Here is a 26,124-nt window from a genome sequence, read left to right on the forward strand (position 1 = left end):
CGCTAAGTTTCGAACTTTTAATGTTGTTAAAAAAAACGCCAGTTGTAATGTCCGATTGCCCCTGCTCTGTGTTCGTGGAGATCTGAATGGGGTGGTGCAACGACCGTTTCAGCAAATTTCGATTTGAAACCAGGCTGTTCCCCCCACGCCAGCGAGTCTGGAGAGTTGTTTGTGAAACTGTCCAAAACGTCCGTGGAGGTGTGTCCCATGGTCCCCCACATCGTGGAGATTTCCCAGATTGTGATTAACCTCCCTTTGCCCAAGGGTTTTATTATTTCATGGCCTCCAGCTGCTTGGTGTGGCTTGTGAGAGGTAGCGGGGTGAGGGTGTGCCTCACCGTTTTTCATGCCCCATGCTACATCGATTATTATAAATAAGTATAACCAGTAAAAACAAAGTTTTTCACTATAAATCCTTTATATGCGTGGCGGCTAGAGTCATCTCGTCCTCTGGCTTGAGATGGCTGCCACCTATGGGTCAGATGATTGTCTGCCAGTATTAAGCAATTGGTAAATACATATTTAATTGGTTTTCCCTAAACAGTGTAAATTTTTGGAAATTTATTTCACGAAAATTAATTGTCACGCACAACGAGTCTGTGTGCAAAATGTCAGCTCGATTGGATCACGGGAAGTGGGTTAAAAAACGAGCGAAAGATTTGCACGGTCGTAAGCAAGCAAGCACGCAAGCACGCAAGCAAGCAAGCAAGCGAACTTAATATAAAGGATTTAAAAACAATATTGGCAGAATTATTTTTTCTAGAAATTTTTGAAAAAAGGCCTATATATACAACACTCTCCTTACATGTGTTTCAGTTTCAAACCACTTAAAAGGCTTTCAAACACAGTGTACTTGACGGACTTTTGAATGTGTGTTCCCTGGCGGTTGTGAAGATTTGATGACCGTGCAAAAATCTTAAAAAACAGTGCACCTGATGGGCTTCTCTTCTGTGCGTGTTCTCTGGTGACGGTCAAGATTTGACGAGGCGAGTTCTGCTCTTGGTGATGTGACAAACCAGATAGGGAGGCGCTGACATTACCCACTCGTAACGTTGAGGTGACGTCTCCAGAGGGGGCTTTTACATATTTAAGTAAAGATGTGGTAAGCAGTGGGATATCGTTGGACACGGTTATTTTCAAAAGTTTTATTTAAACAGATATTAAAATTCAATGAAACCTAGGTTAGAATACAAATCGGTAACAAAAATCCATGATGCATTTCAAATGTGCTCTTAAAATGACCTCCTTGCTATTAAACAAATCAGCAGACACGTCTCTTTCATTTATCGGTCTCTCCACAAAACAAATAAATGTTTTACACAAACTATAAATACCAGCCTTCTGGGAATGCATAATTGATTCAGTGCAAACCACTTGTGGGCCTGTATTGGTGTACAATGTCTCAACATCAGTTAGGCTGGCTTCAAACGATGGTTACGAACATCCAGATGTTAATCAGCAAGGAGCATTTCTAGGCGTAGTTCGACAAAATCTCTGTTAAAACATAATACAAATTATAATTTGTGTTGTGGAGAATGTATCTCCTATACGTAACTTTTCAGTGGTATGCTTTGTAACTGATGAATAATGCGAATGCTGTTTATTTCAAAGACAAATACTTTCTCCAGAGGCATATGCTTCCTGAATCACGAAAAATACTCTATGACCTGTATTAAAAGAACAGCTCGCACGTGAGTTATATGTGCAGGTTACTACCAAGCACACACTTTTGTCATCACGTATTCCATGTTTGAGCCTTATAGACAAAATGTTACCTGTATGCACAAAATCAGACAAGTGTACATTCAATTATAATTGTAAATCATCGATAGGCATATTGAAAAAATGTAATTACTGCACTGAAATGTACTTCATCATGTTATATCGTATTTGCAAGAAGTTGATCTCTATCGGATGAAGCCTACACCTGCAGCACTCAGATTGAGGGAAGCCAAGTGGTAGTGTATTCTCTTTTTGTTGCAGTGATTAAATCCTTTATATTAAGTTCGCTTGCTTGCTTGCTTGCGCGCTTACGCGCGTGCAAATCTTTCGGTCGTTTTTAAATCCTTTATATTAAGTTCGCTTGCTTGCTTGCGTGCTTGCGTGCTTGCTTGCTTACGACCGTGCAAATCTTTCGCTCGTTTTTTAACCCACTTCCCGTGATCTAATCGAGCTGACATTTTGCACACAGACTCGTTGTGCGAGACAATTAATGTTCGTGAAAAAAATGTTCCAAAATTTTACACTGTTTAGGGAAAACAAATTAAATATTTAATTACCAATTGCTTAATACTGGCAGACAATCATCTGACCCATAGGTGGCAGCCATCTCAAGCCAGAGGACGAGAGGACTCTAAGCGCCCGTTTCATGATGACGCAAATGTTGACTAACCACATGGCATGAAATCCCTGCCCCCACGCTGTACAATGGAGACTATTTATAGAGCAGTTAAATTGAAGCCGCCAGGTTCTTGAAAGTGGTAAAACGGGTCAACGCTAGTGCCCTCTGGAATATACGGGGCATGTCAAGAGGTGATCTTTCATTTTTAAATCCTTTATATTAACTTCACTTGCTTGCTTGCTTGCTTACTCAAGAAAAACAGAAATGAATAATACAATGAAACCGATGCCACGCATATAAAGGATTTATAGTGAAAAACTTAGTTTTTACGGGTTAATTTTTATTTAAATCCTTTATATTAAGTTCGCTTGCTTGCTTGCGCGCTTACGACCGTGCAAATCTTTCGGTCGTTTTTTAACCCACTTCCCGTGATCCAATCGAGCTGACATTTTCCACACAGACTCGTTGTGCGTGACAATTAATTTTCGTGAAATTTTTTTTGCAAAATTTACACTTTTAAGGAAAATAATAATAATATTTAATTACCAATTGCTTAATGCTGCCAGGCAATCATCTGACCCATAGGTGGCAGCCATCTCAAGCCAGAGGACGAAAGGACTCTAGTCGCCACGCATATAAAGGATTTATAGTGAAAACTTTGTTTTTACGGGTTAATTTTTTCAGGGTTCAAGTCCGACAGGCACCCCTCGTTAGTCCAGGAACATTAATAAAAACAATACGCACCGTCTGTTTAACAGTGGATTTAAAACATATTATTGTGTCATTCAAAACGAGTAGGCCATTGCATGTTGGTGTCAGTCCAAATTTGGGTAATTCCAAATATTATCCAGAAATTACATGATGGAGAGTACATAAATTATCGCCCCCTGCTGACAGACTCATGCCCAGATGCAGGCTGGTGCAGGGCGACCTTATGCCACACATGGGCAGCTGCCACTTGGGGGTGCTCTTCGAGTGTTTGCGATGAGATATGATGCAAAACTCCGTGTTGCTGAGGCCATTAAGCAAGCACCATATAAATGCAATTATTATAACATAGTGAATGCTTGGGAGCTTATTGGCTCTTGCTCCTGGTTAGAGATTTACCAAAACCACAGGTCCACAAATACTGGCCGCTCTTATTCTCCAGGTTGAACTGAGGAATTGAGTGTTCAACTTCAATATTATTTTCGTTAAAGGCCTGTGACACAGGTGAATCTATTGGAGCTGCATTGTCTCAAGCTTACACATCTACCAGGTCTCCATTTCACTTTTTATTGCCTAAGAAGTCCACTCACACCTCCACTTCCACAAACTGCTGGGAGTTGCCTCGCTCTGCTTCGGTCAGAATCATCCTCCTGCTTCACATTTCCTCCATCGATGTGAAGGTTCGATTTTGGAGTTGAATCTTCATCTTCACATTTTACCTTAGCCTTTTCATATTTCACCTTGATACCTTTCAAAGTGTCCAAACTGGGATTTCCTTCTGGTTCTGGTTTCATGAGGGATGGGCTCATTGCAGCACTTTGACTTTCACCAGCTGATTTCAGACTCCCCTCCATGGGGATCTTATGATGCCTGTGTGTTCTCTGGTGTCTTTGAAGATGTGATGAATGTGCAAATGATTTTCCGCACAGAGTGCACTTGAAGGGTTTATCTCCCGTGTGTGTTCTCTGGTGCCTCCGAAGGTCTGATGACTGTGCAAACGCCTTATCACACACAGTGCACTTGAAGGATTTCTCTCCTGTGTGTGTTCTCTGGTGGCTCTGAAGAACTGATGACTGTGCAAACGCATTCCCACACAGAGTGCACCTGAAGGGTTTCTCTCCCGTGTATGTTCTCTGGTGCCTCTGAAGGTCTGATGACTGTGCAAAAGCCTTATCACACACAGTGCACCTGAAGGGTTTCTCTTCCGTGTGTGTTCTCTGGTGGGTCTGAAGAATTGATGACTTGGCAAACGCCTTCTGGCACAGAGTGCACTTGAAGGGTTTCTCTCCTGTGTGTGTTCTCTGGTGGCTCTGAAGAACTGATGACCATGAAAATGCCTTCTCACAGACAGTGCACTTGAACGGTTTCTCTTCTGTATGTGTTCTCTGGTGCCTCTGAAGGTCTGATGACTGTGCAAACACCTTATCACACACAGTGCACTTGAAGGGTTTCTCACCTGTGTGTGTTCTCTGGTGCTGTATCAAATTTCCAGTACGATCCATGCTGTTTGCATACTGGTCGCATTGTTTAATTTTTGTTCAGAGCTGCGCTGAGTACATTTGCTCTATCACACAAATTCTGCAGAGGAAGCATCAAAGGAAGCGTCAGCTACAGACAAAAAAATATCCTCACCATCTACGTGAGTATCGAGGCACAGAGGAATGCATTTCTCAAATGGTCATAAATAAGTCTGGATGCCCAAGTATCTTCAAAATGAATGTTTACCAAAAACTCCAAGCACACAATTTCGGCTGTCTAGCTACAAAAGGAAAATTTATTTAAGAAAAAGACAGCTAACATAGCAAAGGGTGTTGAAAATAAAACTACTTGTGTTATGCAGAAATGCATAACACCTCCATATCCTCTAATCATTTCTCTAGAAAATGCCATGCCTGTTTAACCCCTAATATCTGGACTAACAGAAACTGCGTACGCATTCGGGGTCTGAGAATGTGGCATTCATGACCGAACCAATGTAGTCTCGCTTGCCAAAGAGACTCACTAATTATATTCTATAATGATATCTTAAAGATCTGTAAGTTTCTAAAACAATATATGCTGGTTCAATCGAGGATGGATGATAGACAGGCCAGCCTTCATTGTATAAGCCAGCACAGATGGTCATTGAAATAATTTCATGTTGCCTCCACAGAGAGGAGTAATATACGTGACTAAGAATAATCACAGCTTTGTTCGTTCCTTCATTTCTAAATCAGCTTGTCCTGGTGAGGGTTGTGGCAGCTGCACATTGAGTAGGGCGGTCCAAACCTCTCTTTCCCTGGCGACATCGACTCTAGCTTTTCCTGGGTAATTCCCAGGCGTTCTCAGGCCAGCCGAGTGACATAGTCCCACCTGTGTGTCCTGGGCAGGCCCTGCCAAATGGGATGTGCCCAGTAGACTTCCAGGGGAAGTCTATTGGAGGGAATCCTTACAGATATTCTATATTGAAACCACCCCTGGAGCCAGGCCTGGGGTTGGTGTTCGTCAACAAGTGCCTGGTGGCCGGATAACCCACATAACCCGTTCGGGCCCAGCCCAAAATGGCTACGTGGCGCCGTCTTGCGCACCCACCATCCGCAGGACGAAGGGTGAGAGGCAGCTGTGATGCCAATATGGCAGGGAGAGGGATGGTCTCAGATGGACTGGACCTTGGCGATGGACACTTACAACTTAGTATGGAACAAAATTCCAGGCAGCTTCCACACAGTGTTACACAGTCTAATGAAATAATGCTGCTCGACTAATTTAAAGTGAGACTTCGGATGCCAAACCAGAGCTGGTCGTGAACACATTAACCAGGTACAGGAGCTCCACCACTTGTAGAACTGCTTCATTATTCATAAAGAGCTGAGCAGGTGCAGTGTTGTATGACATGAAATTCCCAGGGAGGTAATTTATTTTTGTTGAACATATGCAAGGACCCATTTCATAATGGAATTCTCCAGGTACAGAACAAGATTCCCCTATTTAACTATAGCCAGGTATCGATTAGCGTATCATTGTAATCATTGTAACTGTATTGATTGGCCATTGTGAGCTTCTCAAACTACATAATTCTTGAAAATGCAAAGTAATGTAATGCAATGCAAGGGGCCAGATGGAAATTCCACCAGAAGCCAAGTTGAACAGGAAAGGGCTCTGACTCCTGGTCACACAGCTTTAGACAGGCCTGCCCAAAACCAAAAAATACTCAACGAATGTGAGCAGAGACAGAGACATAGAAAACTAAGAACCCAAAGCCTCAAGCCTCTTTATGGTACTATAGGCCTTAATTACATCAAGCAGAGATCTAGTTTCTGCAGAAAATTCGTACACATGTGCTATACCCGATGGACAGAAAATACAGCAGCCCTTTGAATAGCACAGAGGTTACATTCTTGGAAAGTGCCGTGTGAAATATTCTTAGGTTTTTTCGGTTAAGTCACGTAAGTAAAACATCAAAATAAAAATAAAATAAAAATAAAAAATAGAAAATCACGACGTTTCGGAGGCAACACAAGTCTCCGTCATCAGGTGGGACCGTCACAGCCGAATTAGCTGCATCAAGTGAAGCAATGATTCAAGATGTAATCCCTTATAAGCAAGTTGAAGGGAGGTGGAGAGGGGGGGTGGAGAGCTTATCAGACTGTGGTAGCCAATGAATGGAAACGTATCGGGAGGGAAGAGGAGCGGTGATCAAAGACTGCACGCAGTGCTCAACACAATGAATGGAAACGTATCGGGAGGGAGGAGGAGCGGCGATCAAAGACTGCACGCAGTGCTCAACACAATGAATGGAAACGTGTCGGGACGGAGGGTGAGCGGCGATCAAAGACTGCACGCAGCGCTCAACACAATGAATGGAGACGTGTCGGGACGGAGGGTGAGCGATGATCAAAGACATCACGCAGTGCTCAACACAATGAATGGAAACGTGTCGGGACGGAGGGTGAGCGGTGATCAAAGACTGCACGTGGGGATGTTAACACTCGGTGAAGTCAATTAAAATAGTGCCTGTCAGATAAGATGGTCCAAAAAAGTGTAATTAAGTCTTTTTTGCGTGGTTAATAACATCTTTCCAATGATTACTGAGTTTGTACCCATCATCACGGTTGAAATTATGTCTGTGTTTCTATATTTGTATGGCTTCGTGTACAAACCTTTGATGGTAGCCAGGAGGTTTGCAGAGAACCTTGGTCTCGGAAAAGACAATTTCATGAGAGCCCGCCGAGTTGTAGCAATGATCGGCAACGGCCGAAGAATCAGTTCTGCCGTGTTTCAGATCTGACTTGTGCTCGCGGACACGATCAGCAACATGACGTTTTGTTTCTCCAATGTAGCAATCACCACAAATGCAACTCAATTTGTAGACTCCAGGATACTGTAAGTCAGGAACGACATCCTTCACAGATGGAATCAGATCACGGATTTTATGCACTGTACTGAATCGGACTTGGATCTTATGTTTGTTTAGAATTTTGGAGATCTTTTGGTCACGCCTGCTATGTATGGTAACGTGATAGTTTTGGTCGGAGTTTCATGTGGCTGTTTCTTCTGTGTGGTGGGAGAAACCGCTTGGCGGATAGTACGGTCAGAGTATCCGTTCATCCTGAGGGCCCGATGTACATGTCTCAATTCACCGGTCAGGTGGTGTTGGTCAGAAATGCCATGGGCTCTGTGGTATAGCGTTTTGATGAGAGAATTCTTTTGAGATGGGTGGTGGTGGGAATCCGGTTTCAAGTAGGAATCTGTGTGGGTGGCTTTCCTGTAGACAGAATGTCCCAAGGATCCGTCAGGTCTCCTCTCAAACAGAATATCCAAAAATGGTAGTTTGCCGTCTTTCTTTACTTCCATAGTGAATCTGATGGATGGGTGTCTAGAATTGATGTGGTCTAAGAAGTGGTTCAGTGCTGGGAGGCCATGTGGCCAGATGACGAAAGTGTCATCAACATACCTCTTCCAAACGGAAGGACGCAGGGTGGATGTCTGGATGGCGTCTGATTCAAACTTTTCCATGAACATGTTGGCTATAACTGGTGACAAGGGGGAGCCCATAGGGGTACCCTCATTCTGTTTGTAGAAGGTGCCATTCCAGGTAAAATAGGTGTTGGTGAGGCAATGCCTCACCAGCGCAGGTACATCAGAATTCAATCCATGTTGGACTAAGTCCTCAATTATTGTTAGGGTGTCCGGTACTGGGACTTTGGTAAACAAAGATACTACATCAAAGCTGACGAGGATGTCATCCGGAGATAGTACCATGTCCTTAACCATGGAGACTAATTGTGTTGAGTTGAGTACTGCCGAAGAGGTCTTGCCTGTGAAGGGGAGCAGAGTATCTGATAGAAAACGGGCTAGTTTGTACGTAGGAGAGTTTATAGTCGACACAATGGGTCGTAGCGGGATGCCTTCCTTATGAATTTTGGGAAGACCATAGAGTCTGGGAGGTCTAGCCGCCGATGGTTTTAGAGATGGACGTTTGCTTGGTTCGATTAGGGAAGTCGAACTCGTGATGATACTGTTGGTTTTCGTCGTTAGGCTTTTAGTAGGATCGTTTTTAATTTTGGAGTAACTCCCATCATTAAGAAGGTCCAGGATTTTGTTGTTGTATGAGTCTTTATCCATGATGACCGTGGCATTGCCCTTGTCTGCCGAGAGGATGACTATATCATCTCTCTTTTTTAGGTCCGCGAGTTCAGAGCGTTCGTTTTTGCTGATGTTACTAGTGGGTTTCTTAGCATTCTTAAGAATAGTAGCTATTTCAGCTCTTGCTACATCCGCATGGATGTGTCCTATGCCTCTGAGGGCTACATCAATCTGAGAAATCATATCTTCTACTGGTATATATTTAGGGGTGACGGCGAAATTTAGTCCTTTGGACAGTACCGTTTTTAGATTGTCAGAAATTGGGATGTTACTCTGATTAATCACGGTCTTGTTAACATCCAGCTTTGACCGTTTGAACGTCATGTTGCTGATCGTGTCCGCGAGCACAAGTCAGATCTGAAACACGGCAGAACTGATTCTTCGGCCGTTGCCGATCATTGCTACAACTCGGCGGGCTCTCATGAAATTGTCTTTTCCGAGACCAAGGTTCTCTGCAAACCTCCTGGCTACCATCAAAGGTTTGTACACGAAGCCATACAAATATACAAACACAGACATAATTTCAACCGTGATGATGGGTACAAACTCAGTAATCATTGGAAAGATGTTATTAACCACGCAAAAAAGACTTAATTACACTTTTTTGGACCATCTTATCTGACAGGCACTATTTTAATTTACTTCACCGAGTGTTAACATCCCCACGTGCAGTCTTTGATCACCGCTCACCCTCCGTCCTGACACGTTTCCATTCATTGTGTTGAGCACTGCGTGCAGTCTTTGATCGCCGCTCCTTCTCCCTCCCGATACGTTTCCATTCATTGTGTTGAGCACTGCGTGCAGTCTTTGATCACCGCTCCTCCTCCCTCCCGATACGTTTCCATTCATTGGCTACCACAGTCTGATAAGCTCTCCACCCCCCCTCTCCACCTCCCTTCAACTTGCTTATAAGGGATTACATCTTGAATCATTGCTTCACTTGATGCAGCTAATTCGGCTGTGACGGTCCCACCTGATGACGGAGACTTGTGTTGCCTCCGAAACGTCGTAATTTTCTATTTTTTATTTTTATTTTATTTTTATTTTGATGTTTTACTTACGTGACTTAACTGAAAAAACCTAAGAATATGAATCTTTGCAGTCACGAAAGCTTCAAATCTAGAATTAATGCCGTGTGAAAGCTAAAACAGCGATATTCAATACTTAAGCCTTACATAAATAATTTAGTTAGGTAAATGGTAATTAAAATATTGATAATAGGTTTTCCCCTTTTTTCTGGCAACAAAACAGGTGTTAAGATGTTAAAACAGCAAGGAATCATGTTTGCATTAATCACAATGATTGTGGTCAGAATGCAAACAAAAAACGTACTCTGATAATATATGTATTGTCTTTGAAACGGATTGGTCCACACCAGAGACAGCTTTCTTTTGACCCTCGTCTCAAACGGTGTTAGACCAGAGGACGCCAAAAGGAGACGCCAAATTTCTGTCGACATGTATTCCAAAATGTAAAGCTTCATTCCATTAAACCCACCAGATGGCAAAATATCCAACATTGTCTATCCTGAAGCTCTCCAAGGGAAACAAATATAAAAGCTGTCCTCATTATGAAACAAACAAGCCCTGCAGAATTCCATAATTCTAATAAAGCCAGAATGGCAAAGACATTACTTTTAATGTTTGATTACGGAGACCTGTGCGAAGCCGAGTAACTTAGTTATTACATAATAAATACTATACTTTCGATATTGTTTGTGCGTGAGTGGGGAGCGTTAGTGCAATGGTTAGTGTGCTGCGCTATAAACCCAGCGACCCGATTTGTTCCCAAAGAGCCAAGCCACATTTGGCTGTCGCCTGATGAAGCTAATTGTAATGACTGGTGAAACATCGTACTCAAGATTGTAAATGTTGTGGCTTGGTTCTCCAACACACAACCGGTGTGCTATACTAGTGTAATAAGAGCCTATGTCTGGCTCACGTGGTGATCGGCTCTGCCAGTCCCGCTTTACAGCCAATGGGGGGAGAGCCTGGGAGCATGGCCTCGGCGTGATCACGGGATGTCAGCTCGGGTGATTGGTTCTGCTGGTCTTGGCCTCAGCCAATGGGAAGACAAGGGGCGTGGTCCCGGGAGTTGATGGGGAATCTGGAACATTCGGCGCAGGCTATTAAGGATTGGCTGGAGGGTACCACGTGACCCAGGCGTTAAATAAGGGGAGCGATCAGAGACACGTGGTCAGACACGGAACGAAGAGAGAGAGGGCACGCGCGAGCGGGGCTCCGGGTGCCACGTGACGGTGCGTCGCTTGTGGGCTGTCTGCCCACTTCCCGTTGCCTGCCAGCAACGGGGAGTGTTTGTGAACCGAAGAAGTGAAATAAAAGGACCGACTCCACAAGCCGTCTCCAAGAGATTTATTACACTAGTGACGAATTGGACACGTTCTGTTTACGTGACAACCCTTACTAGTTGGCTGTGTCGGGTGGTGGCAGGTTTCACGACACATTTATATATTTACGCAATCTAACCCAAACAAACCTGTATTACGGATGTTTTTTGGAGTTTGCGTGTCTCTCTCCCCGTGGTTGCGTGGATTTTCCTCCGGATCCTCCGGTTTTTCCCTCCACATTAGAGTCAACATCACCACCCGTTTAGAGTATTTGACCGATATACATTTTCACACGTTGATAAGCCATTTTGTTGTGGGCAGGTCGCTTCTGGAAAAGAGCGGTGTAGCTCAAGTGGGCTTGGCCTGGTAAAATATAAACTGTGGAAATATTTTAAATAAAAGTTTCAAAGTAGTGAACCAAGTGAAGACAATTTAAACTTAAGCAGAGAATTAAAGCAAATTCAATCACTAGAGATTAAACATGTTAAAGAAGCACTAAGACAGAATGGCTAAAATAATGCTCAAATTAACAGAGCACTAAATGCCAAATCACGATCGCAAAGCAACACTGCTGAAAGCGATCAGATTATCAAAACAATAAAAATACCATTTATCTCAGGAGTAACTGACAAATTAGCCCGTGTTTTGCAAAAGCAAAACATTACAGTAAGATTTGGTACAGTACACAAAATTCAACAACTAGTAACGTGCACTAAAGACGAATTACCTAAATTATCAACAGAAGGTGTATATCGGATTAATTGTGTATGTGGCAAATGCTATATTGGACAGACAGGGCGTAACGTTAGTGTAAGACTAAAAGAACACCAGAGAAATATTAAACTATCGCAAACACAACTGTCGGCAGTGGCAGAACATGCATGCCAACAGGGACACTCAATTGATTTTGACAACGTTGAAGTATTGTGTAAAACTAGTTACTACTGGCAAAGACTATTTAGAGAATCCATTGAAATTGAGAGAAACAGAAATAGCTTTAATCGCTCAGACAGCTACAGGCTTAGTGCGGCCTGGAAGCGTATTATTAAATAAGATGCATTACAATTCCTTATAAGGGAAACAAACACTAACTGATTACTAATGTAGCATAATCACAGTAAAACACATGCCAAATTATTACTAATCTACAACTCGCATCGTAACAATAGCCTGATTACTAATCTAGTATATAATTACAATAACCCCCCTCAAATCTTTGCACCTGACGAATGAATGAGTTAATGATGACGTCACCCTGCTGCTGCTCTATATAAGAACAGGAGACACAGCAGAGCCTCACCATTCTGGCGAATTGCCCGATGAGGGGGAAACTGCCCTGGCTTGCCAGGGGAGACACCAGGAGCATCGAGGTGATCCTTCCAGCCCGTCCGGATCTCAAGTGAGACCTAGCCACCAGCCCCAAGGCCTGCGAGGGCCCTGACCGTGTGGCCAGGGATGACCATGCTGCCAAGAAGCGGGGACTGCTGGAGAATGGAGACGGAAATCGCAACAGACGAAGAGGGGAAACGGCAAGAGTCAAGGACCACGAGGGCCACCCGAGTTGCTGAAGGAGACCGGGATGACCGAGCCGCCCAGCTTATGCTCGCAGCAGATGAAAAGGAAGCAGGGAGTGCGTCAAGAGAAATGAATGCCACCTGCACTGCTGAGGGAGCCTGGGACGACAGAGTCGGCCAGACGGTGACTGCAGGAGATAAAAAGAAGACGCGGCGAAAGCAGAGGGCCACCGACACCACCTACGCTGCCGGAGGGGACTGGGGCAACCAGACCGACCCGCTGGCAGCAGGGGGATGCGTGGAGGAGGCATGGAGACGGATGGAGGGGAACGTGGCGGAGGCACGGCAGAAGGAGTGGATGGAGGAACTGGATGGGAGGGCGGGAGCTGATGGAGTGGGTGAGGGAGGCCGAGGAGAAAAAGGTACGGCGTCCGGACGCAGAGATGCGGGTGCCCCCGAGCGGAGGGTGGGGAACGAAGCCAGAGAGACGCCAGCAACCCTGGGGCAGGGGGAGGCCCGGAGGGAGAACGCGACAGTGGACGCTGGACCGGTGGGAGCTGGGAGGCCCCGGGAACGAGACGGGAAATGGCGAGGCGGGGCAGGGGTGAGTCTGACACCACCTCATGTCAAACGACATAATTGCGTCAGAGTAATGATGAAGGACGAGGTAGCAGAAGAAGTGACCATCGACCGAGCGACCTTTGTACGGTCAATAATGATGGGCTTGCTACAAATAGAGCCGACAGACTTGTACTGTTTGATAACTCTGCCGGGAGGGAGGGCGTTTGATGTAAGCTTCAACTCAAGCCCCCTGCTACAAAGATGTATGACCCGCTTCGAGGAAAAGGCGGAGGAGAAGCCATTGATATCAATGAAGCTACAACTGTTATCAGAGCTGGACACGAAGGTGGTGACTATTTTCCTATACAATGAAGCCCTACATGACCACGACGTGGAGGTCTGGCTAAGACAGCACTGCTCGGTACTGTCGGGCTGTAAAAAGGTGAGGGACTCAGTGGGGATATGGACAGGGGCAAGACAATGGAGGGTGCGGCTGAAAACAGAGGGAGGGACCTTGAGACACATCCCGAGTGCCCTGAACATAGGAGGCAACCGGGGATATGTTGTGTATGTCGGACAACCTAAACTGTGTAGGAGGTGTGGGGGCAGCGGTCACCTGGCTGCAGTGTGCAAGACAAAAGTCTGCTATAGATGCAAGGCACTGGACCACGAGGTAGAAGAATGCAGTGTTCCGGCACAATGTAACCTCTGCGGTAGCCGAGAACATCTGTACAAAAATTGTCCGGAGTCGTACGCCAACAAGGTTAGGGCGTATAGGGTAGGAGGAGTGAGGGATGAGGAAGGGGGTGGAACCAAACTGGACCCGGATAAGGAACTGGTGAGGGAAGGACGTGGGGAGGTGGCTGAGCAGCAGCCACCAGCGACGGATGGAGGGGGAGAAGGGGAGAGGCATGCAAAAAGAGCAGAATCGACATCGAGCGAGCAGGAAGAGGGGCTGGCGGGGGAGGGGAGCGACGGCATGGGCAGCATCTCCGAGACGACCGTGGAAGACTGGGCGGAGGCGGTGGAGGAGGATGAAGGAAAAGGGGAACGACAGCAGGAGGAAGGCAGTAGCGAGACATGGGAGGGACCAATCGGAAGGAAAAGGAGGATACGGAGAGCCCCAAAAAGAGGCGCCCCTTTCGGCAGCACGGAATCCTCGGACTCCTCGCTGGACACAGAGGCCTCGAGGGAGCGGATGGAGGAAAGGGTGGAGAGCCGGCGCAGGGGGACACCCTTGAGAACAAGGGGCAAAATGAAATTGCGGGAACTGGCGAATGAAGACGGTTACGGAGGGCGAGCGGAGAAGGCCACTTCGGACTGAGACACATCCCAACATGGAATTTTCCGTGGCGTCCATAAATGTGAGGAGCTTGAAGGGAAAGGGGAGGAGAGGAGCAATAATACAACTGCTACAGGCTACCAAGTGGGAGGTGGTCTTCCTCCAGGAATGCCACCTACCATACACCCTGGGCCGGGAGGAGCTGTTGGAGAGCTGGGATGGCTACTACTTTTGGTCCGGGAGTAATGAAAATCGATGCACGGGGGTGGTTACCCTCCTAGGCAGGAGGGGTATACAGATAGTCGGGTCCCAAGAGGTGATCCCGGGCCGCCTCCATTATGTGGACGTGTCTTATGGAGAGGCAGACCTGAGACTAATAAATGTGTACGCCCCCACGACGTGCACAGAAAGAGTGGACCTATGGAATAATGTAGCGACCCTACTCGTGACGAGATGGCAAGTCATAATGGGGGGTGATTTTAACTGCCCGTTGTGCCTGGCAGACCTATTATCGGTGGCTGGGAGGAGGAGGCTCGATCCTTCCTCTAGGAAGTTGAAGGAGCTGATAGAGGATTTTAAAATGACTGACACCTTCAGAAAGGTACACCCGGTGAGACCGGGATACACGTGGTCGGATAAGGGTGGTAGAAGGCAATCACGAATAGATTTCATCTTTGTGTCTGCCAATGTGAAGGTGGATGGAGCAGACCTGGAACCCTTCCCCTTGTCAGATCACAATTTGGTGAAGGCAAAGCTCGGTATTCCAGGTGGCCTGAAGATGGGGAAGGGAACCTGGAAAATGAATGTGAGCCTGTTGGAAGACAGAAGGGTTGTGGAAGACTTTGTAAGGAAGTACGAAGACGACCCTGCAGGAATGCTTTGCCACGAGGGTGGAGTGGTGGAGCATGGTGAAGGGACGGATAAAGGCCCTCTTCCAGACACATAGTAGAAGGAGGAGTGTAAACAGGGAACTGCAGCTGTGGAACGCTAGAATCGAGAAGAAGCACAGGTTACTTGAGCTGGGATTCCCGGTGGGTGAGGATATACGGAGATTGAAGGGAAGGTTATCCTCGGTATTGGAGAAAAGAGTCAAACAAATGGCATACAGGGCAAGGGTCAGGGAAACGGAACAGGGAGAGAAATGTACGAGTTTCTTCTTTAAGAAATGCAAGGCAGGAGACAACACACTTAGGGAATTGGTGAGTCCGGTCAGAGGCAGGCAGGCAACGACAGAGGGTATGATAGAGATAGCGGAGGAGTACTATGGGGAGTTGTATGGGAGGAAGGGAACGGATAAGGGAATAAGGGAGGCACTACTAGGGGAGCTAAGACATGAGGTTAAGAACCCAGAGGTACTGGGAGGGAGGATCCAGATGGAGGAAGTGGAGGAGGCAGTGAGGAGGCAGAATAAGAATAGGACGCCAGGACTGGATGGAATTCCAGCAGAATTCTATATTACATTCTGGGATTTAATGAAAGGGGACATGCTGCAGATGTATAGGGAAATGCTGGAGAGTGGACTGGTGCCAGAAGAAATGTGTGAGGGGCTCATCATACTGATGTATAAGAAGGGGGACCGGAGAGAGTTGGGAAACTGGCGTCCAGTTACGCTCCTGAACTCGGACTACAAGATTATGGCAAAAATAGCTGCGACGCGACTGGGGAAGGTGGTGGAGGGAGTAATCGAACCCGACCAGACGTGTGCGGTGGCAGGAAGAAGGATTTCGGACTCCCTGATTTTATTAAGGGAGGCAATAGAGGTAGAAGGAGAGAGGGGATGCCCCCTAGGGCTTCTTAGCCTGGATCTTGAGAAGGCTTTCGACCGCCTCTCGCACGAGTATATGTTCGCAGTGTTGGAAAAAATAGGAGTGAGGGGACCCTTGGTCGATTGGGTGAGGCGGCTTTACCAAGGGCTCAAGACCAGACTACTGATAAATGGGGAGCTCTCGGGGACAATTCCAGTAGAGTCAGGGGTGAGACAGGGGTGCCCGGTGTCCGCGGTTCTATTTGTAATGTGTATGGAACCCCTTGCACAGGCAATAAGAAACAATGAGGAGATTAAGGGAGTGACCATCCCCGGGAATAAGGAACAGGGGAAGGTGGCGCTATATATGGATGACGTAGTCGTGCTCTGTAGGGACGTGGCATCAGTGTGGGGGGCCATGAAGGAGACAAACCGCTTCGGCCTGGCCTCCGGCTTGAAGGTGAATGCGAGGAAGAGCGAATTGATGGCCTTCGGGGACCCGAGACTATTTGAGGGTCGGCCGCCTGAGTTGGGGATAAAGACGGAGGAAGTCAAGGTCTTGGGAGTGTCCTTTTTCCGAGAAAGGTCGGCGGAACGAAACTGGGACGGGAGGATAAAGCAGGTAAAGGGACAGTTAGGCAAGTGGGCCGGGAGACGGCTCACGATGGAAGGGAGGATTCTGGTAGTGAGGGTGGTGGTTTTACCAACACTCGACTACCTCGCATATGTGTACCCGCCAGGTAGGAGGGAGGCAAGAATCCTGGAATCGATGTTGTTTAAATTCATTTGGGGAGGCGGGATGGATAGAGTGAAGAGAGTGGTGATGTGTAAACGCGTCGAGAACGAGGGGAAGGGTGCCCCAAATATTGCACGTGTGCTGTCCTCAATTTTTGTGTGCAACACTTTGAGGTTATTCTTTTCCGAAGAGCCCCGGGGGAAGGCCGCGTGTTATTTAAGGTATCGCCTGATGTGGCTCCTGAGGGGGCTTGGGATGACCCAATTACCGGCGGGCACGCCCTTGGCCTGGCCACAAGGATGGCTGAATGCGGCGGTGGGTGACTACATAAAAGAGTACAATTTGAGTCAGAGAGGGGGATCGTGGAACTCCAAGGAGGTATTGGCCAAAGTAAACGAAGGGGAGGCCTGCGAGGGGGTGATGGGCGCGAAGAGGACTATGTACCGTCAAGTGTGGAGGAACACTTCATCAACGGCGCTCACAAAAGAACAGAGAGATCTGTCCTGGTTGGCGGTGTGGGATAGATTGGAGACGAGGGGCTTCATGTTTTCTCGCCGAATGGCACGTTCGCCCAAATGCCCGAGGGGCTGCAACACAGATGAGGACGCGGTGCACGTCATGGTGAGGTGTCCCTTCGCACAGGAGGTGTGGAGACTGAGCAGTCCGCTGTTGTCCTGGTTTTACCCGTCGCAGGTGATAAGTCGGGACATTATGTGGGGAGTCTTAAGGGAGGTGCGGGGAGATGACAGAGATCGAACGTGGGCTATAATAGGCGCGACAAAGGAGGCCTTGTGGGGAGCTCGCAGAAAAGAGTTGGATGGGTCCCCTATATCACCGTTGGAGGTGTGCTACTGGGCGAGGAGGTTGCTAGAAAGGGTGATGGAAGTAGACCGGGTTAGGCTGGGATACAAGGCCGCAGGTGTGAAGTGGAAGTGGCCCCTACCCGGGGTGGGGTAGCGAGGGGACCGGCGGGTATAGGGAAGGGATAGTGAAGGATGGCCACGCACATTTTAGCCGGCCTGCTAAATCGTGTGGGCGAGGAATGTACGTGTTCGATCGGGGGAAGGCGATGTGATGGAGCAAGCGCATGGGTGAATGGTGGTGATGAATGTGAATAAGGGGAACGGGGCGGTGTGCGTTATGGCGGCGAGCTTTGTTTTGTTGCATTGTATGTGGGTGGAGCCCGCGGATGTGACGGAGACTCGAAGGGGCCAACCGGGGCGCCCGGGAAGGAGTGGTTTTCAGTACTCTCTTTGGTTTTCCTTGTACCCGTTGAGAAGTTAATAAAAACCTTTAAATCGCAATTACCAGCGAAACGTCGTACTCAAATTGTAAATGTTGTGGTTTCACGCTTCAACACACCGGTGGGCTAAAGCAGTGAACTAATTGTCTTTTGTCAACGTGACACTTTTTTACTGATTGGCCGTGTCGGGTGGTGGAGGGTTACGACACATTTATAAATAACGCGATCTAAACCCAAAAACGTTGATTATGAATAATATTGGTCGCGAAAGCCTACGTGTTAAACTGAGAGGCGGTATAACTGAATAAATTATGTTAAAGAACCGGGCCTATGTCGGGTGATTTGGTTATGCTGCTGAACCAGTCGCAATTAATTCGCGGCGGTATTTACGAATAAATGATGTTAATGAGTCTCCAGTGGCTGGGCATAGCTTTGCCCAAATAAGGATTTTACTTGAACGGAAATGAACAGTAACCAACAAGACATGACGTCACGCTCAAAAGTGCGGTGGCGGGGGTTGGGGGGAGCGAATACATTGGTGACATGACGTCACTAGCGGGATACACCCTCAGGCGTCTCACGCCGTCGAGGTAATGCGGAGTTGTGACGTCAGAGAGCAGGGTTAGAGTTTAAGTGTATTAAGATTCATTTTCCTTTGCTTCCTCTCTTGAACAGTCCCCGTGGGTGCGTCAGCTCAAAAACGTCAACATTATTGTGTGTGTGTGTGTGTTTACACTGTGTGTGTGTAGACTGTGTGTTGGCAGAGTAGGGGGCACAGATGGTGCATCGGCCAGTCATCTCAGTCGACCCATGACACCTGCTGGGTCTCCCCCGTGACCTCCTGCTGGGGGGCATTCGACACTTCACGTGACCTTAACGTGCACATAGCCTGGCACAAGCGCCGTGGTGACATCATCGCCACTTTTCATCAGCTGCGCAATGCTGTGTGGAAGCTACCTGGTCAGTCGCTCCGCACGGACCTTCGGGTCTTCTCGGTGACAGTCATGCCCTCCCTTCTAGAGGCATGTGAGACGTGTACCCCTCTAAATGGAACATCTGCGTGAGTTAGAAACATTCGGACTGGCATGCCCACACTCAAATTGAAGGAAGCCAAATGGTAGCACATTATCTATTTATTGCAGAGGTTCAAGGTTCAAATCCGACAGGCAGTAACATTAAACAAAACATGCAGCGTCTGCTTAACAGTGGATGTAAAACATGCTACTGTGTAATTCAAAACATATAGGTCATTGCATTTTGGTGTCAGTCCAAATTGGGGTTATTCCAAATATCCAGAAATTACATGACGGAGATTACGCACAAATTATCGCCCCCTGCTGACAGACTCATGCCCAGATGCAGGCTGGTGCAGGGCCACTTGTTGCCACACAGGAGCAGCTGCCACTTGGGGGTGCTCTTCAAGCGTTGGTAATGAGATATGCCGAGGCGATTAAACAAGCGCCATATGAATTCTAATATTATTATAACATCATGAATGCTTGAGAGCCTATTGGCTCTCGCTCCTGGTTCGAGATCTACCCAACCCACAGGTCCACAAATACCGGCCACTCTTACTCTGCAGTTGAACCTAGGGATTGAGTGTTCAACTTCACGTTCTTTAATTAAAGGCCTGTGACAAAGGTGAATCTATTGGGGCGTCATTGTCTCAAGCTTACACATCTACCGGGTCTCCATTGAAATTTGTATCATCTAAGTCCACCCACACCTCCACTTCCACAAACTGCTGGGCGTTGCCTCGTTCTGCATCAGTCAGAATTCTCCTCCTGATTCACGTTGCCGCCATCGATGTGAAGGTCTGATTTTGGAGTTGAATCTTCATCTTGACATTTTACCTTCATACTCTCTGGTTCTTTCGGTAAAGTCACGTAGATATAAAAATGCCAAAAAGAAAACACGACGTTTCGGTTGCAACACAAGCGTCCGTCTTCAGATGAGAAAAATGATCTGCTGTTGTGGCTTTATATAGGCACGGGGGGGGGGGGAGTTTAGCTGTAGGAGTTCACAGGGGAGAGGGGGGAGGGTTTGTGGCGTGCATGGACGGGTGAGGCTAGAGAAATTAGCATGTAAATGGACTTGAATTAGTAATCGGACAACAAGACACCATCTTCTCGATTCAAGTTTTGCCTGCGTTTGTATATGTGGATGGCTTCATGAACAAATCTCTGATGGTGGCCCGAGGGTTTGCAGTGCACCTTGGTCTCGGAGAAAACAATGTTCATGTGTGCCCCCTGTGAACTCCTACAGCCAAATTCTTTCCCCCCCTTTCCCCTCCCCCTCAACTGCCTTTATAAAGCCACAAAAGCAGATCATTTTTCTCACCTCAAGACGAACGCTTGTGTTGCGACTGAAACATCGTGTTTTCTTTCGTAATTGTTTCTATCTACGTGACTTTACCAAAAGAAACAGAGAGTATGGATTCCTGCAGTCACGAAAGCTTCAAATAAATATTTTACCTTCACTTCTTCGCTCTTCACTGTCACTTCACATTTCACCTTCGCCTCTTCATATTTCACCGTGATACCTTTCAAAGTGTCCAAGCTACGCCCAGTCACTAGCGATTAATTAACATAATTTATTCATAAATACCGACACGAGTTCATTGCGACTGGTTAAGCAGCCAAGTCACATCCCCCGACATGGGCCCGTTTCATTAACATAATTTATTCACTTACACCGCCGCTCATTGGGGGAGGGGATTGTGTTGAACCCCGCAAATGACGTCATGTCACCTCCAGCTGCCGCATGACGTCACGAGATAACAGGAATCTGCCGCTCCGCGCGCGCTCTCACAGATCCGAGGTGAGAAGTTCACATCGTGGTGGTTGTTGTTGTTTACCCAGGTAGAGCCTCGCATCTTCTCTCTCTCTCGTAGGGATATCAATTGAGTAGCAGCGAGTATGGAATCGATGTCCAGGCTGGAACATAACAACGCGGGGCATAGCCATGCGGGGCCTTGCCTCCTGCGCACTCGCCTAATTGCATTTGCTTTAATTCTCTGCTTAAGTTTAATTTGTCTTCACCTGGCTTACTACTTTGAAACGTTTTTTCTTTTAAAAATTTTTACAGTTTTTTTTGTATTTTACCAGGCCAAGCCCACTTGAGCTGCTATACCGCTCTTTTCCAGAAGCGACCTGCCCACAACAAAGTGGCTTTTCAACGTGTGGAAATGTGCATCGGTCAAATACTCTAAACGCGTGGCAAACTCCAAATATATATCCATAATACAGGTTTGTTTGTGTTAGATCACGTAAATAGACAAATGTGTCGTTAAAACCCCCACAACCCAACACAGACAATTAGTAAGGGTTGTCACGTAAACAGAACGTGGCCAATTTGTCACTAGTATGTGTGTCTCGATTTAAAGCTTTCGTGACTGCAGGGATTCATCTTCTTGGTTCTTTCGGTAAAGGCACGTAGAAGGGAAGTAATAAAATAATAAAAATAAAACATAATATAATAAAATTATGTTTATTTGTATTATTTTATTACTTCCCTTCTACGTGACTTTACCGAAAGAACCAAGAAGATAGTATGTGTGTGTTGGACAGCCAAGCCACAACATTTACAATCTTGAGTACGACAATTCGCCAGTAATTACAACCAGCTTCATCAGGTGGCAGCCAAATGTTGTGGCTTGGTTTTGTAGAAATATGAATCAGGTTGTTGGGTTCACAGCGCAGCACGCTTACCATTGCACTACCGCTCCCCATTCAGTAATAACTGTAACCCAGCTTAGCTCAGGTCTCAGTAATCAAACATTAAGAGTAATGTCTTGCCATGCTGGCTTTATTAGAATAGTTGAATTCTGCCAATGGATTCTGTAAATGTGTGTATATTCATCTTCTTGGTTCTTTCGGTAAAGTCACGTTGCTTGCGTTGTAGCAGAAACGTGAGAATGATTTTATTTTATTATGTTTTATTATTTTATTACTTCCCTTCTACGTGACTTTACCGAAAGAACCAAGAAGATGAATCCCTGCAGTCACGAAAGCTTTAAATCGAAATGTGTGTATATTGTCACGGGTTTTGGGTTGTGTTATACAATCGCAGGGCTTGTTTGTTTCATAATGAGGACAGCATTTAAATTTGTTACCCTTGGAGAGCTTCAGGATAGACAATTTGGATGTTTTGCCATCAGGTGGGTTTAATTGAATTGTTGCACCATACTAAGGCGCTGTGGGTAGCTGACCCGCCACCACGCTCACGGGCCGTCAGGGGGCAGCCGAGAGAGAGCGAGGTGTGTAATGGTTGACCGAGGGTTAAACCCCCGCCCCTCCGTGACCGGGGGTTGACACCCCAGACCCCCCAGGGACTGGGGGCTGAGGGGGATGATGGCCCCCCACCACTTCCTAAGACCCCTTAAAATAAGACCTTCTGGAAGGTTCTAGGGGGGGGGGTCATGAGGGGAGGGGTGACCCCGACGTAGGGATAAAAGGCCAGCCCTCGGGACGGTAGTGGCAGTACCCGCCAACTCACGCCTGAAGACATCTGAAGATATGGAGACTGGACCAAGCGGCCTCGGGGACCCTCAACCGTGGCTCTCGTGCAGCACGGGTTGTAGCGGACCGAGGTTGCTCGGATCCCCTGGGACCCTCCCCGCCCACGGCTTTCGCTAAGCAGGGGTTGAAGCGGTCCAGGGCGAGTCCCGTACCTTGGGTGGGTCGGTCCAGCCTTTCCGCCGTCGCAAGCGTAGCCGTCGCGTAGTGTCGCCGGCGTGGAGCGTAGCCGGCGTGGAGCGTAGCCGGCGTGGATCGTAGCCGGCGTCTAGCATAGCCTGGCGTGTGCAGTAGTGTGTAACGAGAGAGTGTTAAGAGTTATAATAAAACGCGTTGCCTCCAAAGAAGTCTCCGTGTGGTTAGTTATAGGACACAACAGAATGAAGGTTCAATTTTGGCATACATGTCGACAGCAAATTAGTGTAAGAGCTCTTTGCATCTCAACAAGAGATTGAAGCTGCCATTTCACAGCATGATCCTGAAGTCAAAGAAGTCCATAGCGGAAATCTTATTTTGTGTTGGCAAGCCTGTTGCTGGGTCAGTTTGGTAGAGGAGGAAATGGTAGTCATCATCACTTTGCCAGGTGATCATAGGATCGGTTTGTTTAATTTCTGTGTAGGGTATTTATTGTTCCTCAGTTGCAAGGCGATGCCTCAAGTAACATGTTGTTCAGCAGTCAGAATCACAGCGACTTCAGATGTTGCGAGTGCATTTAAGCGGCACTCATGTTAACCATGTGGAGTTAAGTCGGCATGAATGGCAACATTATACTCTGAAGTCATCTTCTCCACGGCAATCTTGAAACTGTGAACAAAAGAGTTTTCCTTATGGAGCATGCGTTGCAACAGCAATAGGACTTGCATCTTGGTGTTGATGACATTTTTGCAATGCTGGTGAGCCTGTCTAGTATTGTCAGACATGCAAGTAGATATGTGCTAATGTAGGTACGTCATTAGGTAGTGGCAGCAGACTGCCAATGTGATTATGTACCTGGCCCTGCACTTTAAATGTTGGCATGTAGCCAGATGTCAGGATGAGTTGGTTGGTGCCAAAACATGTAATTTGGAAGCATGAGTTCTATCTTCGATTGTTTTTTTCAGAATTGGCTGGCATAGGTAGTGTTGGCAGGTATCAATACATGAATAGGCTCAAGATGGTCATTAATTGTAGGCAGCTGAATCATGGTACATTTTCAACATAGCCCATGAGGGTCACCTATCCATGTCTTTGCATGGCAACAGCTGCAAGAAGTAGACATGGAACCAATGGCAACTAATGAATCAGAAGTGTAAATGAAGTGTGGAATGTGTGGAAAAGAAAGACTTCCTTTTGGCTGCAGGGTAGGCACCTGGTTGCAGCCATTGTAGTGATGTTTGCAAGCTGTCTTGCTTGATGGTGGACTGGAGTTTGATTAGCTATGGCAGCAGCCATTTGTGCTGTGTTACTTTTATATGTAGCTCATTGCTGTTGAGTTGCATTTGCTGTAGGTGCAGGCATAGCACTGGCAGCACGCCGTCCAATTTCTTGCTGCAATGGAGTTTCATAATCTGTAGGTGCAGCCATCGCAGCATTTGTACGAATGGCATCAATTATTGTCATCGCGTTTGATGAAGAGAAGCGCAAGTTTTCCGCTAGGCACATTATAGGTGGAGGTAAAAGTTAATAAGCAACAAAAAGTTAATAGTGAGTGTGTGAGTGAATGCTGTTGGTGAGATTGTTAATGAAATGATAGTCGGATGTGTAATCGTTGTAGGAATGTGAAGATAGCCGCAAAGGAACAAAGTACGTAAGTTGTTGGAGGGAGTAATTGTTTGTAATTATTGAAGTGGTTATGAATAGTATGTGTGTGTACATATGTAATAAAGGACTCGGACGCTTCTCTCTGACTTCGTGTCCTTTATTGGGTTCTTGTCTTTTCCCTCACGGCACTCTCTTAGAGACACTCTACTTGTAGCCCCCGGCTGCTATCGCTATTGTAGCCTCCTTCCTCTCCTTGCAGACTCGCTGCTAACTCCGTGTGCAGACCCCCGCTGCTAACTCTGTATGCAGACTCGCTGCCAACTCCGTATGCAGACTCCCGCTGCCAACTCCGTATGCAGACCCGCTGCCAACTGCAGCCTCCTCGCTGCTTCGGGTCGGTCACCGCTGGCCGACGGTGCCGATCCTCGCTCCCCGTGTCCGTGGCGACCTCGCCACTCTCCGCTCTCGCCCTACGTGGCCTCACTCGTTCCTGGTCTCCCGTCACTCCCTCTCCTCTTCCGGTTCCCCTCCCTCTATAGACCTGACCCCTCTCCTCCACGTGACCTAACTCCTCCCCTCATGACGTCACTTCCGGAGGGCCGTTTACGCCCGCATTACATCACCCTCCCCCGTAGAGAAAATCCAGCCGACCTCGGGATGTATGCACGAACCAGCGCCGCGAACCAACCCGAACACGTGCCGACTGTGGGTTGGGAACCTCAATGAGGCGAACCGGTCCTTGCCATGGTTTATGTAATTTAGGAGAGGTACCTGGCCGCACCTGTGGGCAATGAAGCCAGGCCAGGTCCCCCGTTTTCCAGGGGCACTCCCCCTTTGAACGTCGAGCACACCGCTCGTTCCGGGCCTGGGCTTTGGCCGTAGCCATGCGGGCTCCTTCTCTCGCCTCAGTGACACGGCGAACGTTGTCCTGAATATAATCAGGAAGAGGTTTAACAGGTCCCCTCGCTCCGGTTCCCAACTGCTCATTAATCGGCGGCACGTTTTCACGGCCGTACATGAGAAAGAACGGCGAGTATCCAGTAGCCGCGTGCGGCGTCATGCGATACGCCGAAAGCACCCCAGGGATATGCAAATCCCAATCTGATTGTTTTTCACTGACTGTATGGCACAGCATGGCGGACAGGGTCCGATTTAACCGTTCCACCATACCATCCGTTTGTGGGTGGTAGGGGGATGTCCGTACCTTTTTAGTTCCAAGAGCCGCACACACCTCCCCCAACAATTTAGACGAAAAATTCCGGCCTTGGTCTGTAAGGAGCCGCTTCGGCGCCCCCTTGTCCATAACATACCCAAATAGAAAGGCGTCTGTGATAGACGCCGCTGACTGGTCAGGCAAAGGCCAGGCCATCGGCCAGCGGGAGAGGTACTCCACCCCCACCAGCAAATACTTATTTCCCCTAGCGGATGGCGGAAAGGGTCCCAAAATATCTAACGCCACCAATTCATTAACTCGAGATACCTGAATAGATTGTATCGGCGGCACATATGGATGTTTAGGTGGCTTCCGGCGGGCACAATCGGGACACGCGCGAACGTGACCGACGACATCTGTCGTCATGCCATGCCAATAGTAATCTCGCTGCAGCGTCAATAGGGTCTTCTGCACCCCCAGATGTAAAAGTGTGTCACAATGCAGAGTCCTAATCAATTCGTACCGCAATGATGCCGGTACAACAAGACGCCAGCGTTCCTGTATCCCTTCCCTCCACATCAGCAACCCATCTCGGAGAGCGGTTTCCGGTACAC

General features: G+C 47.4%; 1 protein-coding gene across 1 annotated transcript in view; it reads left to right on the plus strand.

Moving 5' to 3' along the window:
- The first annotated feature begins 20,871 nt into the window (after window positions 1-20,871).
- LOC133361622 (zinc finger protein 239-like) overlaps window positions 20,872-26,124 on the plus strand; it is a 28,250-nt gene continuing 22,997 nt past the window's right edge. The window contains exon 1 of the mRNA XM_061580593.1: window positions 20,872-20,920. The gene's annotated coding sequence lies outside the window, so the exon portion shown is untranslated. The remainder of the gene's footprint in view (window positions 20,921-26,124) is intronic.

This window comes from Lethenteron reissneri, unplaced genomic scaffold (genome assembly GCF_015708825.2).
Source record: "Lethenteron reissneri isolate LAM-NWPU_2019-01 unplaced genomic scaffold, ASM1570882v1 scaffold_115, whole genome shotgun sequence".
In the NCBI taxonomy this organism is placed as follows: domain Eukaryota; kingdom Metazoa; phylum Chordata; class Hyperoartia; order Petromyzontiformes; family Petromyzontidae; genus Lethenteron; species Lethenteron reissneri.